Source organism: Danio aesculapii, chromosome 12 (genome assembly GCF_903798145.1).
Source record: "Danio aesculapii chromosome 12, fDanAes4.1, whole genome shotgun sequence".
NCBI lineage: Eukaryota > Metazoa > Chordata > Actinopteri > Cypriniformes > Danionidae > Danio > Danio aesculapii.
In genome coordinates, this window is record NC_079446.1 from 25,574,666 (window position 1) to 25,580,542 (window position 5,877).

Sequence of the window (5,877 nt, forward strand, 5' to 3'; positions counted from 1 at the left end):
TATGTGCATCTGTAACGGGTTATAATATCACCTGTGATAGTCTTTTTCATTAAAATCTTTGTCATTGTTTTATTGATTTTATACATTTTCTATGCAATATATGTGAATTTAGTTTTGAGACTTTTATTTTGAATTTTGATTTCGGCAGCGCGTCGACGCCATTTTAAATAGTTCGCGCGCCTCTCGCCAGTTCACTTTGCACAGCCTGGGGAGAGGTAGGTGTTTAATAGAGCTCCTCGATTTCTGAGAAAATTAAGTTTCAAAAGTGTATAAACTGTTTCCATTTAATGCTGTTGGTAATATTTGGATGTGTTGCAATGTTCTGTTGTATAATTTGTTTGTGGATGAATCAGGAATGTGTAGATATGTCGTGTGAATGTAGTGCATTTTGTATTAGTGTGAATCTGTGATTACAGAAACTGATACACATTATGTTGTACAGGAATATACTGTTGCTAATATATGCCCCACGAGAGATTTATCTACTGTTTGATGTGAATCCACAGGTATTTCCCTTTTATTATCTCTGTGTTTTGTTCATTCATTGAATTAACAGTATATTTCATCATGTTAATGATAGCATTTTCCTGACTGTTAATATTACATAGCAGTTCACTTTGCACAGGCTGGGGAGAGGAATATACTGCTGCTAATATATGCCCCACGAGAGATTTATCTACTGTTTGATGTGAATCCCCAGAGCGATGGTGGCCAGTCCATGTTGGGCTTGAATAAACCTCTGGTGAATGAAGTAGCGCGTGTCCTTGTCTTCCTTAAACACACAACGCAGAGGCCAGTAACAGCGGGCGAAAGCAGACCGGTTACACATTAACGACACTGGGCCCCAACAAATAACAAACACACACATAAGAGTGACTTTTGAGTTGTAAAACTTTGACTGTTTGACTGCGGTCACGCCATCTGCGGTTCCGAGAGAGACGGTCACGCTATCTGTGCTTTAAATTGTAGTGCGCGTCTACTCTGTGTTTTGCGGTAGATTAAAGACGCGTGTGTTTAATGCGCTGCAGTTTTATAATCTTGTTTCACTTTTATTCGCGTAAATGAATTCAAATGAGGGATAATCAGAAATCGTCACTTTTGTTCATATTTGGGTATATAATAATCATGAATTTGAATGTAGGCTATGCTATTATTCCTTTGTTTTGCTGTAATTGTGTTTTATTTGCGAGTTTAAAACAAAATTAATAGTATTAAAGTCATTACCTGGCTGTCATGACTATTCACATTCCTTTTCATATTCACAACTTACTATTTAGGTGTTTACTGTGCAATTATGACTGTTTTATTGGTTTATTTGTGGGGGTTTTTTGTTAATATTTTCCCCTTTTTCATGTGGAATGTTGCTAAATTAATGAAAAAAAAGGTTTTTTTTTTTTTTTTTTGTACGAATGTTCATTTTCCCTACTTCAATCACATTTAAATAATAACATACCAAAATCATGTGAAATACTGACTTTTTACCGAAGAGTCATATTAGAAAAATCATAAAAAAATAAAATCAAATTGTTTTCTGCCAACTCCACCAGATTATTATTCTGCAAGTCCTGATGTACCACTGTACCCACTTTTTATATCATATTACTGTTGCATATTTTAATAATAGCGTGCTAAATTCATGGAAAATACAGTGTTTTTTACTGTACGGTCATATTAGAAAATTCATAAACAAATAAAATCAAATTGTTTTCTGCCAACTCCACCAGATTATTATTCTGCAAGTCCTGATGTACCACTGTACCCACTTTTTATATCATATTACTGTTGCATATTTTAATAATAGCGTGATAAAATCATGGAAAATACAGTGTTTTTTACTGAAGAGTCATATTAGAAAATTCATAAAAAAATAAAATCAAATTGTTTTCTGCCAACTCCACCAGATTATTATTCTACAAGTCCTGATGTACTACTGTACCCACTTTTCATATCATATTACTGTTGCATATTTTAATAATAGAATGCTAAAATCATGGAAAATACAGTGTTTTTTACTGTACGGTCATATTAGAAAATTCATAAACAAATTAAATCAAATTGTTTTCTGCCAACTCCACCAGATTATTATTCTACAAGTCCTGATGTACCACTGTACCCACTTTTCATATCATATTACTGTTGCATATTTTAATAATAGCGTGCTAAAATCATGGAAAATACAGTGTTTTTTACTGTACGGTCATATTAGAAAATTCATAAACAAATAAAATCAAATTGTTTTCTGCCAACTCCACCAGATTATTATTCTACAAGTCCTGATGTACCACTGTACCCACTTTTCATATCATATTACTGTTGCATATTTTAATAATAGAATGCTAAAATCATGGAAAATACAGTGTTTTTTACTGTACGGTCATATTAGAAAATTCATAAAAAAATAAAATCAAATTGTTTTCTGCCAACTCCACCAGATTATTATTCTACAAGTCCTGATGTACCACTGTACCCACTTTTCATATCATATTACTGTTGCATATTTTAATAATAGCGTGCTAAAATCATGGAAAATACAGTGTTTTTACTGAAGAGTCATATTAGAAAATTCATAAAAAAGTAAAATCAAATTGTTTTCTGCCAACTCCACCAGATTATTATTCTACATGTCCTGATGTACTACTGTACCTACTTTTCATATCATATTACTGTTGCATATTTTAATAATAGCGTGCTAAAATCATGGAAAATACAGTGTTTTTTACTGTACGGTCATATTAGAAAATTCATAAACAAATAAAATCAAATTGTTTTCTGCCAACTACACCAGATTATTATTCTACAAGTCCTGATGTACCACTGTACCCACTTTTCATATCATATTACTGTTGCATATTTTAATAATAGCGTGCTAAATTCATGGAAAATACAGTGTTTTTACTGAAGAGTCATATTAGAAAATTCATAAAAAAATAAAATCAAATTGTTTTCTGCCAACTACACCAGATTATTATTCTACAAGTCCTGATGTACCACTGTACCCACTTTTCATATCATATTACTGTTGCATATTTTAATAATAGCGTGCTAAAATCATGGAAAATACAGTGTTTTTTTACTGTACGGTCATATTAGAAAATTCATTAAAAAATAAAATCAAATTGTTTTCTGCCAACTCAACCAGATTATTATTCTACAAGTCCTGATGTACCACTGTACCCACTTTTCATATCATATTACTGTTGCATATTTTAATAATAGCGTGATAAAATCATGGAAAATACAGTGTTTTTTACTGTACGGTCATATTAGAAAATTCATAAACAAATAAAATCAAATTGTTTTCTGCCAACTCCACCAGATTATTGTTCTACATAAGTATTAAATTGTACTTTGTTACTTACGTTGCACTACATGAACCTCCAATTATAAAGTAAAAAAGGGGGGAGGTGATAACAAATCAACCAGGCAGGTTTCTTAAAGAAACAGGACCCTTACTGACCGGGTGAAAATTAAATTATGTGTAGGTTCAAATTGTACAATTTTATTTAAAAAATTGATTCTACATTGTTATATGAATTCAATAATTAAATTTATTTAATAAATGGTTTGGTAAAATTAAAACACTGAAGTATTTTAAAGGAATACAATAAGTCTTTATACACGGACTGTAAATGCGTGGCCCATGTCCTTATAAATACATAACATCTCTTCAACTTAATTTTGAAATTTGTAGTTTATTACAATATTTGCAATATGATAATTAGATCAACTTTATGAACTTTAAACTAATTTTTAATGACTTATTGGCTTCATTTTATTAAAACAAATCTAATTTGGCTATTATTTAATGAACTAAAATTTTTATTTAATTACAAAAAACAGACAAGTGATATGAAAAGTGACCACAGTGTAGAATAATAACAATTTGATTTTATTTGTTTATGAATTTTCTAATATGACCGTACAGTAAAAAACACTGTGTTTTCCATGATTTTATCACGCTATTATTAAAATATGCAACAGTAATATGATATGAAAAGTGGGTACAGTGGTACATCAGGACTTGTAGAATAATAATCTGGTGGAGTTGGCAGAAAACAATTTGATTTTATTTTTTTATGAATTTTCTAATATGACCGTACAGTAAAAAACACTGTATTTTCCATGATTTTAGCACGCTATTATTAAAATATGCAACAGTAATATGATATGAAAAGTGGGTACAGTGGTACATCAGGACTTGTAGAATAATAATCTGGTGGAGTTGGCAGAAAACAATTTGATTTAATTTGTTTATGAATTTTCTAATATGACCGTACAGTAAAAAACACTGTATTTTCCATGATTTTAGCACGCTATTATTAAAATATGCAACAGTAATATGATATGAAAAGTGGGTACAGTGGTACATCAGGACTTGTAGAATAATAATCTGGTGTAGTTGGCAGAAAACAATTTGATTTTATTTTTTTATGAATTTTCTAATATGACCGTACAGTAAAAAACACTGTATTTTCCATGATTTTAGCATTCTATTATTAAAATATGCAACAGTAATATGATATGAAAAGTGGGTACAGTGGTACATCAGGACTTGTAGAATAATAATCTGGTGGAGTTGGCAGAAAACTATTTGATTTTATTTGTTTATGAATTTTCTAATATGACTCTTCAGTAAAAAACACTGTATTTTCCATAATTTTAGCACGCTATTATTAAAATATGCAACAGTAATATGATATGAAAAGTGGGTACAGTGGTACATCAGGACTTGTAGAATAATAATCTGGTGGAGTTGGCAGAAAACAATTTGATTTTATTTTTTTATGAATTTTCTAATATGACCGTACAGTAAAAAACACTGTATTTTCCATGAATTTAGCACGCTATTATTAAAATATGCAACAGTAATATGATATAAAAAGTGGGTACAGTGGTACATCAGGACTTGTAGAATAATAATCTGGTGGAGTTGGCAGAAAACAATTTGATTTTATTTGTTTATGAATTTTCTAATATGACCGTACAGTAAAAAACACTGTATTTTCCATGATTTTAGCACGCTATTATTAAAATATGCAACAGTAATATGATATGAAAAGTGGGTACAGTGGTACATCAGGACTTGTAGAATAATAATCTGGTGGAGTTGGCAGAAAACAATTTGATTTTATTTTTTAATGAATTTTCTAATATGACCGTACAGTAAAAAACACTGTATTTTCCATGATTTTAGCACGCTATTATTAAAATATGCAACAGTAATATGATATGAAAAGTGGGTACAGTGGTACATCCGGACATGTAGAATAATAATCTGGTGGATTTGGCAGAAAACAATTTGATTTTATTTTTTTATGAATTTTCTAATATGACCGTACAGTAAAAAACACTGTATTTTCCATGATTTTAGCATTCTATTATTAAAATATGCAACAGTAATATGATATGAAAAGTGGGTACAGTGGTACATCAGGACTTGTAGAATAATAATCTGGTGGAGTTGGCAGAAAACAATTTGATTTTATTTGTTTATGAATTTTCTAATATGACTCTTCAGTAAAAAACACTGTATTTTCCATAATTTTAGCACGCTATTATTAAAATATGCAACAGTAATATGATATGAAAAGTGGGTACAGTGGTACATCAGGACTTGTAGAATAATAATCTGGTGGAGTTGGCAGAAAACAATTTGATTTTATTTTTTTATGAATTTTCTAATATGACCGTACAGTAAAAAACACTGTATTTTCCATGAATTTAGCACGCTATTATTAAAATATGCAACAGTAATATGATATGAAAAGTGGGTACAGTGGTACATCAGGACTTGTAGAATAATAATCTGGTGGAGTTGGCAGAAAACAATTTGATTTTATTTGTTTATGAATTTTCTAATATGACCGTACAGTAAAA

The 5,877-nt window shown here is 30.3% G+C and overlaps 1 long non-coding RNA gene across 1 annotated transcript; it reads left to right on the forward strand.

Annotated features, from left to right (window-relative positions):
* Positions 1-203: 203 nt before the first annotated feature.
* LOC130239054 (uncharacterized) lies at positions 204-751 on the forward strand. Its single transcript, XR_008838670.1, has 3 exons — positions 204-215; positions 443-506; positions 626-751. It is a non-coding gene; the product is annotated as an uncharacterized LOC130239054 (long non-coding RNA).
* Positions 752-5,877: the final 5,126 nt, after the last annotated feature.